This window comes from Anneissia japonica, unplaced genomic scaffold, assembly GCF_011630105.1.
Source record: "Anneissia japonica isolate Jap-2015-1 unplaced genomic scaffold, ASM1163010v1 scaffold1511_len2985839_cov193, whole genome shotgun sequence".
NCBI classification, from domain to species: Eukaryota; Metazoa; Echinodermata; class Crinoidea; order Comatulida; family Comatulidae; genus Anneissia; species Anneissia japonica.
This window is the reverse complement of record NW_022685291.1, coordinates 1,529,039-1,542,423: the sequence shown is the minus strand read 5'-3', so window position 1 is coordinate 1,542,423 and position 13,385 is coordinate 1,529,039. Positions and strand designations below refer to the sequence as shown.

Below are 13,385 nucleotides of genomic sequence, written 5' to 3'. Positions count from 1 at the left end.
TCAACAAAAACTGCTTGTGTCACAGCTGTGTGAATGGACTACACTGCGTGACAGAATATGTTTGTAGCTGTCATGCACCGCTATCGCACTCTGTGTGCCCTTAATGGGTCGCAATTCTGTCCCTGAAGCAGGGGTCCCAAGTCTCCCGGAAATCAGGACGCCTCCCGCCCTCCTGCAAACAAGCAAGAATCTCCTGAAAAATAACCAATCTCCTGCAAAATTATTTAAAAGTGCAACATCTAGTCCACTGCGCCACAAGCAACGATTGTTGGAATGACGCAATATAAATGGAACGATTTGATTTTATTTTATTTTGAAATTCATAATTTTGCTTTATTTATCAATTGTCTCACGGAAGTCAGAGCTGGTGGGTATCGCAATGTGCAGCAAAATAAAATAAAATGCTTATTAATGGCCTTTTTTACGAATCGGTAGATATCTTGAAGTGATGACAAACATTGCGAATCAGCGGTGCGTAACCAACAGGAATAAGATAAGCATTTGGGCTGATTTTCTGACATCATGTTATTTCAAAAATCATAACTCCATAACGGGGCGTCGTATCCAAAAAAAATTTCCAGCAAAATGCTCTTAAAAGACTAGTCTACACCACTATATGATTGAAAAAAATTAAAAATGTTTTTGACCTCTGAAATCAAGATAGAAAAAGAAAAGCCTATCTAAGTAGTGTATTAAAATGGGCCTATGCACTGTTGTGCAACAGCATAGCACTTTCGTGTTGTTACTGTTCCAGGTACCGATAATATACAGATTTCTCTTATTATAAAGTACAAGTTATGTTTTATAAAGAAGTATAGTATAGTAAATCATGTTTTTAACACAGGAAACTCTCATATGGTAACTAAAACAATGCTAGTCCAGAGTATTACTAGTACTACTGCACTGTAATGCATAGGCCTATTTTAATACACACTGATTCGCAATGTTTGTCATCACTTCACGATGTCTACCGATTCGTAAAAAAGGCCATGACTTCTTCCAACTTGGGACCCTCTGCTGAAGTAAAATTTTGCAGGACAATGTCATTGCACAACCAATCAGTACCATACCATAGAACATCCTTTACAGTACTTATCTCGCTAAAAAAAATATTAAAATACCGATAGGTAGTGCTGAGCTTACCTTACAAGAAGCTTTTACAATAAAATCACTGTTTTGATCAGTCCGTAAACCCACCTAACACTAATCAATGGTCTATCAAACTTGTGGAAGAAAGTACATCAAAAAAACGTTGCCTATCTAGTCCCTGCTTAATTGTCAAAATGTTGCCGCCCGTAACAAACTCCAGGTGGCGGCATTGCAAGTTTACACAGTATTTACATTGCTGTAGCTTCCGTAATTTCAACAAGAATAATTTTCTCACCAAGCTGCAAATAATTTCCCTAATTCATATGGATTTAGTAATTTTATTAATGAACAGTCAGAAAATCAATAAAAGTTGAATTAATTTCAATCTGTGTCTCAGAGGAAAGTGAACTTACGTATCCCTCTACTCTGTATTTAAGAGCACTGCAATATCATGTTTTCAGTTAGGGGCCTACATTTTTTAAGAAGTTTTTTCATAATTTAAAATTTAATGTTTCCTTCATACACGATGAATGAAAAACTGCAGTTTAATAAAAAGTTAGCACTTGATGTTTAATTTATAATTATGATAATTAGGAAGTGAAATTATTTGTAAAAAATTATCTTGCAAAATTCTGGAATTTTTAAAAGTATATATAAGAGCGCTTTATAAATATTCATGAATAAATGAATAAATAAAAAGAACCGAACGAACGAAATAATGAACAAACGAATTAATGAAGTCAGACAGAAAACTGTCGAAGTTTACATCTTCAAGTTTTCAACAATGTAGGAGGTATTCTAACTATTACATCAATTTCCTTTTATTCTCATCAATTAGAGGTTTTATATTCACTTTTTTCTCTCTCCAAATAACAATTAATGTTTTTTATTTTCCTCGGTTTTGTGAAATACAGCTAAGCTTTTCCCACTACCTGTGTTAAGTCTGAGATTCGAAAATCCCTTGTTTCCAGATTACAAAATTGTCGGTGTTGCGAAATGTATTTCTCCTGAAATGATTTGAGGAACTTTTGGGATTTTAGAATTTGACGATCATTAAAATAACCTCTTATAACCGAATTTCACAGCATCAGAAAAATATTACTATACTCAATTACTACAATGCCGTCAGTATATTCAAAATGTTTGCGCCGCCCCGTCTCTTGTTTAGGGGTGGGGAAAACCTGGTTTTAGTGATCTTCCGTAAAACTTTAGGCGGAAAATCATTGTATTTTAAAGCTTGGGTAGAAGCTGGGTATAAATTAATAAATGACATTATGATTGATAATAGAATATTAACGCCATGTGAAATAATTCCTACACTTTCCAAAAAAACAAATGGGCTCATCGAATATATTTCCCTCATAAATGCTATTCCAAATGAATGGAAGATAATCATTTCAAAAGGGTTAATTGATGTACCACAAGATAAAAATATAAGCAATTCACTGTTTAAAAAGGTAAACAAAGTTGGTGTTTACTGTAATCACTTTATTTCTGAAATTGGTACAACCCCAATCACGCAAATGAAATGGGAAGTAGAGTACCGTAATTAACTGGGACGAGGTATGGTACAATCAAGTGAAAGATATGAAACATATTACAAAAATTGCACAGTTTAACTTTAAGCTTTAATCACTGTAGTAAACAGAAAGGACTACTCCTTTGTGCAAAGAATTAAGTTTCCTTCGAGCTCTGCCTAAAGGTGTAAACCAAAACATATAAGACATACCATATGTGGTCCAATAGTATAACACTCGCCTTGTCAGCGACAAGTTGCGGGTTCAGATCCTGCCAGGGGCACTTCTTCAAAACCATTGATAAGGAACCCTATCGTTGCTATGATCCCCAAAACAATTTTTACATCAACATGAAAAAAAAAAATAGGAAAGATAAAATGAAAATAAGGAAAATAAAAATGCAATTAAAGATAAAAAATTTAAAAAATTTAAAAAATGAAACAGAAAAAATGGAAAAACAAAAAGAAAAAGATGAAAAGAAAGAAAAGCAAATATGAAATGAATGGAAAAGAAAAGATTAGATGAAAAGAAAGCAAAATAAATGATACAGGCCTATCTGAAAAAAGGACATTTATACACTGCGCCTTGAGCACACGATTGTCATCATTATCATCATTATCTTCATTATCCTCATCATCGTGATCATGATCATCATGATCATCATCATCATCATTAACCTGTTGATCCCATTAAAGTACGCAGAACCAAATGAGCCTAATAGAAATTAGTATTTGGTATAATAATAATAGAATTATTAAAAATAATACAAATTTTCTGTACCCGGATTGTAAAATAATAAGTTTAAATATTCGTCACCAGTAGATAATCATTGTCTTTCATTTTGTTAGGCTGTGTTCATTTGTATCATCCATATTCGCTGCTTTAATCACGTAGTCAACAATAGTCCTTATGCAAAGAATACTCAGTTGTCACCAGTCAATTTATCATTAACACTAGAATAATTCACTGTGTGATACAGGAAGATATCAATTCGTCATCATCAATATTCTCTGGTGTTACCGTCATCAACAATGGCCTAACTAATTGAACAAAGCTTTAAGGTTGGCCTATCTTGTTTATATTATTTTCATATATATTTTCAAAATTATAATAATTTACACTTAACATAATTCTTCTTATTGCTGAATCGTTCAGGTATATGACATAGGCCTATATTCAATCCACTTTGCTGTCTTCACAATCTTCATTAGCATTGTCAGCCAAAAATATCTATAAAGAAATAACGAAAACAATGAAGGTTTGTATAGCATAGTTTTGTAAATATTCTAACCAATGAAATTTCAGGACAAGTTTACGAACCTTAATCCTTTCATTATGGAGTTATTACAGTATGGACAGTTTTCTTTTTGGTTTGAATACTTGTCAATCAGTATGAGTTAGTGTGATATATGTATAAAATGATGTTTTGTTCCTCCAGTTATAAGAGCGGTTGATTAGTAGGCCTATAACAATTATGTTTGAATAGTTTTATGAATTTAATTCTGCAATTCAGCAAAAATATAGACATTTTCAGATGTTTTTTTTTTTTTTTTTTTTTTTTTTATAGATGTCTTGTATACCAACCATATAGAGTAGATAAACATGTCTCTTTGAAATGTATTGAAAGTAATATGACTGGTTTGTCTTGATCTTCTCAACCGGGCTTTGAAGGTTTTTCTTTGGATTGAAGCCGTTTTGAAGGAATGAATGAAGGAATAGTTTGTTAGAACTTTTCTCTTTTATAAAAAATGCTTCATAAGTATTATTTAAATGTTTACTAAGGTCATGTGATATAGACGTGTTTTTTTTTAATAAAATTATGTAAGGGGCTTGCACACATTGAATATAATAATACAGTAGAGTATATTGCATCGATTCAACACTTAACGTCAGGAGGCCTCCAGCATTAATTAAATGAACGAAGCGTTTGAAGATAATAGAATAAGAAGTGTTTTCCGGGGGTTTTTTTCAAATGTATCGTGAAGAAAAACACAAGCCTTGTTTACAATGACTTGAATTCCATATTAAATTTGTCACATGTTGGATAATTAGAAAAAAAATTATAATGGAATGAACTTCATTAAGCTTGCACATGAATAGAAAATGGATGTCGTCTTCTTTACTACGTACACAATAACGATTCATTTCAATATTTCTGTTAGGAACATAATTATAGGTAATAAACGAATTGTATCAATTGCTTAGAAGACCATTGACATGTTATTTTATATCTTTCAAAAACAATGAAATGTGTGAATGGTTGCCAATGGTTCCGGTGGTGGAACAAGTCTTCTCGGATAAGGACTTTAAACCGTAGGCCCAGTGTACGCATTTGGCTCGTGTGCACTTTAACGAGCCCAGTATTTCATTCGAGAAGAGTAGGGGGTTACCTCGGTGTACTGGTCCATTAAGTCCCCTGTTATTAAATGGATATGCCACGTAGGACAGTGATTAAGTTCACTTATTGGCATATCCTTGGCACTCGTGCCTAAAGAAATGAAATGAAATGAATATACCTGCTTTGTACTTTCTATTTTACATTTGTTCTTCACGAAAAACATTTTAACAATGTTGCTACAGTGCACAACTAAAGTTAATCTTGAATGTTGAAGTAATTCACCAATTACGGGATGAAATGACGCTTTATAAACTCTTTTTATGAGCCTTAGAGAGTAGAATTGTTTTCAGATGTAAGATTAAGCTATATGTAATAAGAAAGCTTCTATAAACCATCTATAATTAACAAGAGTTACAATCATGTACATGGTCTAAATTGTTCGATTGGTCTAGTCTAATTATCGGTAAAAGTGACAGCACTCTAGTTATAAGTTATTATGACATTATCACATGTAGACGACGATATCCAAAGGTATGGTAACATGTTATTTCAGCTAGATTACCGTAGGCCTACTACGAATTACATTTTGTTTAGTAGGTTACCGGTGACATTACAGGGGCGGAATTAAAGAGTGTGGCGGGGGACTAAACATGCAGTATCCCCCTCCCCTAAAATTTACCAACATACATGTAGTATTATTGCTGTTAAATTGTAGCCTAGTCAGTAGGTCTAAATTATTTTTATTCACACAAAGTACATAATGTTACATTATTACTGTACTTTAGTTGAAAATACAGTAATAATGTAATTTTTCTTTACGAACTTTTTATTTTTTCCGTTTTTATTGGCGGTAATAGATTGTATCTTGTAAACATTATTAGTGTATTTTCACCTAAATACAGTAATAATGTTTACATTTTGAAATACCACAATAAATTAAACGTCTATTGTGGGCCTATAATTGTGCGTGTGCAATAAATTTTAACAACATTGGTTGTCAATTTGGGTGCATATCTGATCCTGTCATTTTAATATTCTTGGTAGGCCTAAGCCAAATATATTACTGCTTATATCTCGTTTGTATAGTAGCATATTACATTATACGTTTCTTCCGTGTAAATATTTAATTTGTTTATATTGTTTTGTGCGTGAGCTTTGTTCACTCTTAAGCCGTATTTGCATTGGATTAATTTTGGTCAAATTAACCATGTATCTGTTCACCTTAAAAAAATCTAATGCGAACAGCCTTTGTAGCATTCTTTTTGGTTAAATATTGGAGATTTACCTTGGTGTTTAAGGTGCTTGCTTCCAATCCCAGTGTCCTGGGTTCAGATCATGTGACAGCACAGTATTTTTTTCTCAATAAACTAATACACACATCTCCACTCCATAAGACTTTTAAAGAGACTTATAAAGCATCACGTTATTCCATTTAACTATAAGAGGGCTTCTGAATTAGCCGACTTTCTAGGATACGCTGGAATGGTCACCTCCTATGAATAGGCCTATGCTATATAAAAAATTTACCTAAAACCTGCGGCAAGTTTAAAACAGTTATCATTGCGCAGGAGATTATAACCAGGTCAAAGGTAGGTTTACCATTCTTCAAATTAATTTAATCCAGTTCGAACATGGCTTTTAAATTTATTTAATTAGTTAACAGATGGATTGCAGTTGGTTGCATGTAGAAACAGTGGCGGCGCTACGGGGGAACGGGATTTTGCCCCAGAAAATTTTCTTTCCCCCAGTTTTCCCCCCAAAAAAGAAGAAAACCATCGGGGAGAAAAAATGATAGGCCTATTTCTCCATATTAGTAGACTATCTACCTATAAAATCGATTAAATAAGCCTCTGAAACCCCTACGTTGTCATATTTTTAGTGCTTCTGGACCACTTTCGATACATTTTGAACGACGCCCGACCACGCCCACCTCGGGCCACCGCAGTATATTTTCCCCCTAAAATTTTACCTTGCCCCTCACTTGCCACCGCCCCCCTAGATTTTAGACTCTGGCGCCGCCACTGTGTAGAAATAACGATTGAAACATTATATTACAGAACTTAATCGCTGCTTTCACTGATATTATTATTATTATTATTATTATTATTATTATTATTATTATTATGCTCAGGCCTGTATCCAGGCCCTCCTCCTTTTTCGTCCCATACACCTAAGTCCCTACTCTGTAGTAATGCGGAAACTGGGCTAAGATGAAATTAATCTTGTTATATCCTCACTAATTTATAAAATTATGTTTAAGAGATATTAATTTATCTAATATGTAAATTATATTTTTGAAGGTCTATCTTTTGTATGACTTTCAATAGCGAAATAATTGAACGTGGCACTTAAAATAGTTGATCGTATTAGATGCAGTTTGTTATTAACACGATTCTAATTTTTTATTAATGGAACAGCCTTAAAAATTTATATGAAGGACAGACGGTAATAGCAAACTCACAAGCATAATGCATTATTAGATCAGTGGTATCGCCAATATTTATTCTGTAGGTTCAAATATGTTATTATTATTATTATTATTATTATTATTATTATTATTATTATTATTATTATTATTATTATTATTATTATTATCATCATCATCATCATCATTATTATTATTATTATTATTATCATCATCATCATTATTATCACCATCACCATGATTATTATCACCATCCTAATTATCATTTAGCTTATTATTATTTTATGGTAATGTTTTTATATGTCTTTATTTGTGAGCAATTTAAATATATTTGAAAATCTCATATTTTTCAGAACAAATAGTTTAAAGATCTTAGTAACTGATAAGATTTAGTACATTTCATACGGTTCATTATCCGTTTAACCCCCGATACATATCATCTCCTTATTCTCCTTTCCACTTATTCTGGTATCAAGATATTGATCATTATCCGTACTCTGCTTTTCTTATAATATCTGTTCTCGAGTACACAGTATCAGTATTTATATTCATATTCCAACTTATTATGCCTGTCATGCGCTACTGGTTTTAAGCTCATAAGTACTTGTCATAATTTCCTTACCACCATTTCTTGCACAAGCCCCAATACTGTAGAGGTAATCTGCGCTACTTAATGTAAGGCTTTATATTGGTTTAATAGAAGCTTTTGTGCTGGACTCACTCGAGCTATCATCGTATGTAAAGCGATTAAACGTCTTTCATATCAGTGAAGAAAATAACCGTGCGTTTTAAATACATTTCTTTCTTGGTCATACAGGCCTAGCCGAACACTCTTATTAAACACATACGCCATATATACTATTATATTACATTATAATATAATTTATGTCTTACTTTGTCAATTTACATATATATATATATATGTTAAGGACATTATTGAAATGATGTGAAAGCGAGATAAAGGAATTATGTGATACTTTAAATGACCAAACTCATGGAAATCAATACTGTAAATGTCGAAAATAATAAGTTAATTTGCAAAAGGCAGATTTCATCAAAGACTGTATTAATGAAAATTTAAAAAAGAATGTTTTAAAAATATAGGATTCCATAAGGTATGTTATACCCACATAAAAAGACTAGTCAGTAATCAGCATAATTATGCAATTTCTGATGAATTCTGGTAAAATTTCAACTAATGCCAAAGAAATTGCTAATGTATAAATAATTATTTTAAACAGTGGCCTTAACCTTGCAGCAGATATAGGTAAGCCTAAAAATTACACTGATTATACAAAGAAGGTCCCGTTTACACATAGTGTCATTAATTTTGAACCTGTATCATGGGAATTTGGTATCTAAATTTAGATACTGTAATAATGATGTGCATGGTTTGTTAATTTTAGATGGATTAAGTTATACCTTTTTCAAATGTTATTTGTTTTATATAGAAAACTTGTCGTTGTATATTTATATTGTCTAATCAATATCTTAATGTCAAATCATTTTGTACGGTTTTGTATATCACGACATCGTGGAAGAACACCGTCTTTGAGGTAAACAGCTATTTTATATTTTAGTAAATAAATAAAGCTTTTGAATGATTAAATCTTGTGTATATGCTTTATATATAATTATAATATTATAAGACGTAAATAATTAACATAACATCTAGCCTGGGGCACTGGGGCTTCGTAGGGTTTCTTATCAATTTTGCGAGGCAAATAATTGGACAACTTTTTGTATGTGCGTTTATTAATTTCAATTATTTCTTGCTTTAGCTGGTTTATACAACTCAGTTTAAACTAATTGTTATCCTTACACAAAGCATATAATTTTTAACTACTAATTTTAATAATAATAATAATAATAATAATAATAATAATAATAATAATAATAATAATACTGTAATAATAATAAAAATAATAATAATAATAATAATTCATAATAACAATAAAATAATTAATCATAAATAAATAATATAAATATAATTTAATAAATATAACTGTCATCTGATAATTAACTTGAAAAAAATAACCCGTTTAATTTTTGAAACATTGTTTATTAATTAAACCCGCCCCCCCAAAAAAGCAGCGACGTAATACTTAACAGAGACTAATATTAATCCCTGTTCCTCTTCTTCGTAAATTCGATAAGAATGATCGAAATAAATATTATACAGCTATTATAACCGCCCTGACACTGTATATTTATTTATATTTTGTTTTGATGTTGCTATTGACGTTTTATATGATGCGCAAGTCCGGTATTATTGTATACGCTATATCACATAATAATGACCGCTATTCACAACAATCACATCATCATCGATCTATTAAAACACAGGCCACACTCATATATGGGGTTATATAGACCATACTAGTCGAGACGATGATGAAAGGAGTGGTATAGATGATTTATTCTGAGCTATGATGTTCGAATCGTGTAAATGTAAAAGTCAATATCGTTACTTTGCTTCAAACGACTGGATTGCACTCTCGAGTCAAAATCTGTGTGTCGGTCAAGTGAAACTAGAGTAATAGAAAACGCTAACAGAGTAACTGCACGGGTACATTACCACGCTCTATTATCATTGGTATTGACTGAAACGTCAGGTTAAACATCACCATAGTAACGTGTTGGTTTTTGATCAACGTCTTCGCACGACAGATACGTGTTTTCATAGCGGAAAACGACTCTGTAATGAAGCTCATCAGCTGGACACATGTGCTGTCAGTGAAATAAGTGAGATACATATTTACAGGAGGGCCTACATTCGTTTGGTGCAGGTAGGGCCTAGGTGTTCTTATATTGTATATTATATTGCATGAATGGTAGTTAATGATGTGACTATTACACAACATCGAATTGGTGCAAATGTAGTAATACACGATTTGTGTATTCTAGTTCTTTCCATCATATCAAAATATTGATATTATTAATATAGGCATATATCTCTATCAATATTATAGTAAGCAATGGTAGGGCTACCTATCGTCCAGTCCCCGATCCTCTGACCAAACGCATTATATTGACGAAATAAAATAGTATGTATCACCCTATAAAATGAACTACGTAAAACGTATACTGTCCAGATTGTGCTATGCATTATTATTTTGATGTTATATGCATACCATACCGTCCATTTGTTACAGACGGGTAAGATGCACGTTTTAGCTGAGTAATCAGTCTCATTAGTGACCAGAGATACTGTACGCTATAGTGTATCTCTAGTATGAGCGGCTAGAGGCAAAATCATTATCGAATATAGACTTGTCTATAGGCTACTTATAATAATATCAGTCGCGTTTACTACTACTACTAGAACAAACATAGTATGCACAAAATTAATTGATTGCCTGCAGTCTCCAAGGATTACAGATCTTGTGCACGATGTTTTATTGAGTATGTTGGTCTCACTAGTTAGTGATTCAGATCATGAACAAATTTTAAATAAACCCCGGTGTGCCTGTTAACTAAACAAATTACAGATTTTACTCGTTTCTTGAGGTTTTTATTTTGGTTGTTTTTCATTTCTCGTGATTCAATGTCTGTCACCCTCCAAAGAAAGAGACAGTATATACGGTATATCAAGCGCCAGAGTTCTTTTCATTCTTTTAACGCATCTGATGTCACGATTTTGATATAGCATTAACATCGCATATAACTACAGACTGCCTGAGATCTATAAGATACGCCCTCTTTTGTGAATTATTTTTGGCTTGCTGGATCTCGAATGAGATACTTGTATACAGTAGAACCCCTATTAAGGGGACACATTCGGGACTAAAAAAGTGTCTCCTTAATAAGGGTGTCCCACTAACCATAAACAGAAAAATTGTCCTGTTAATAGGGGTTTTGGCATGTTGACATAATTAGTTTACAGTAGAATTCTGAGAACTTTATAGCAATAATTTGCAAAGCAAATACAATTCATTTATAACATGAAATCAGCAGAAATGTCAATGAAATATGTTCCCAATATTGTTTCATGGTGCAATGTTACTGACCAAATATAGGCCTACTTTTTTTTTTAAATATTGAGCTTTCTATTGGATGAATGTAGCATGAATAGAGTAACGACTTGGAATTAAGGGTGCATGTTATGTTATGGATTAGAATCCTATGTGAAAGTACACGAAAAACGAAGAAAAAGAAATCCCTATGGTTAAGGGTCAAAATTGTGCATTTATAAAGCGTATAATGTAAAATCCCTCTATGCTCTTTAGTCGGAAGTGCAAATAAATTAAGGTAATAACTTATTCTAATGATTTACCTTAGGCCTATATATAAATAAATAGTAACTGTATTACATTAATTTATTTTAATTTCTAATTTATTTTTATAAAACACAGCTTTTAAGTTCCTTTCATCTAATTAAAATCATATATTTTTTAAATTTGTTTCCTTTCTTGTCCTTATTGCCTTTCCTATTTTTCTTTTCCTTTTTCATATCTGGCCTGTTCTTCCATTTTCCTATTTCTTTCCTGACTACCCAGAGTTCTCTCCGGCCTTACCACAGATACAGATGTGAGGGCGTATATCAGTTGTGCGTTGAAGTGATTCTGGTGGATAGCATCCGTGACAATACCAATAGGAATCTGTGGTCTATTTAGCGAGAGGTCGTCGCAAGTTCGAATCACGCCTGATACATTTTTTATTCATTGGATTATTGCGCTTGCTGTTTATAGGTTTTCCCATATTTCTTTTTACATATGGAACCTATTTTTACTAAACCTGTCATTATAGGAAGACATAATTTTGTGAATGAAATATATGTTTCATGTTCCAAGTGTGGATGTATATTTGTAAATTTACTCACAATAAACAAAGTATAACTTGAAATAAAAGGGCAAAATATGATTAAAAATAGGGTTTTATGTCTAAAATCTTTACACAAAAAATATGACAAATTTAGGTGTTTCAAAGACTTATTTAATCGATTTTAGAATCTATTATATGTTGAGAAAATACACCCACCCACTGGCACCACTGCTGGCGTTGTTTCTGCTAATATTGGATGCGACCGAAAATGAGGAGGGTACAGTATGTTAGTCTTATAGACATACATACATTAATCATGGATGCTATCTGCTACCTCCTCTATTTTTGTGCCGACCTTACCTTCTTATTAGCGCCACATGCCATTGATCGCAATCATGAACTAAACTAAAACGGATTTGTACTTCTATACATCGGTTTCAGCAGGATTTATTAGTTTACAACTGAATAACCACAACGTGAATGTATGATAATAGAATGAATAAACATTTATGAAACATACTATTCGCAATTAAAATTGCGGTGGATTTTCTGCGCTTAGCCCGAGAACATCACACTCACGCAGTCGATTGTATCACTGAAGACCAGCTTTAAATTAATGTTTCCATAAAACTTAATTCCGCAGTTTTCAGATTTTTTTTTGTAACAATTAATTTGTTTATCCATTTCCTAGTACCATTGTTACTGTACATGATAGTGTCATCTTGGTAAAAAATATTGTTATAATGTGGAATTTTAATATAATAAGACAATATATATGATGACAAGTTTGCGTTGTGTCAAAGTGCTAGCAGGAGAATGGTTTGTGCTCTTGATTTATATTTGTTATTACCTCAATTTAATGTTTCTGCTTCTACTGTCTGTTTTGCATTGGTTTTTATTTGAGAACTGTGAATTCTGTTTCACAGTACACTATTTTGACGTTTATTGATCTGCTAGGCTAGGCCTCATGGCCATCTGCAGTCAGTTGAATTCACCATGGACATTGAGGGTTCAGATCAGTTGCTTACTTCTGGAAAAAACTGTTATAGTTACAGTAGAACAGAGTTATTTTGCCTAATTAAGAATGACTCTCTAGATCATCTATTTTTCATTGGATCAAGGAGGTAAATATTGCTAAGCCTGGGTTCTATGCAGTGGTGGCTCCAGAATTTTGCCAACAAGGGGCCCGACATTTCCGACAGCGGGATCCAAACCAAGAGGCCGACGTATGCCTCGAGCAGGGCCCAATAAA

The 13,385-nt window shown here is 32.6% G+C and overlaps 2 protein-coding genes across 3 annotated transcripts in view; one reads left to right on the top strand and one right to left on the bottom strand.

Annotated features, from left to right (window-relative positions):
- LOC117110439 (rho guanine nucleotide exchange factor 33-like) overlaps positions 1-1,273 on the bottom strand; it is a 37,213-nt gene extending 35,940 nt beyond the window's left edge. Inside the window, exon 1 of the mRNA XM_033253152.1 lies at positions 1,144-1,273. The gene's annotated coding sequence lies outside the window, so the exon portion shown is untranslated. The remainder of the gene's footprint in view (positions 1-1,143) is intronic.
- Positions 1,274-3,762: 2,489 nt separating this feature from the next.
- The window catches only part of LOC117110413 (extracellular globin-E1-like), a 42,351-nt gene continuing 32,728 nt past the window's right edge, over positions 3,763-13,385 (top strand). Inside the window, exon 1 of one of the 2 annotated variants that reach the window (XM_033253132.1) lies at positions 3,763-3,864. The gene's annotated coding sequence lies outside the window, so the exon portion shown is untranslated. Of the gene's footprint in view, positions 3,865-9,744; positions 10,159-13,385 lie in introns of those variants that run through there. The other variant, XM_033253118.1, reaches the window with a different exon arrangement.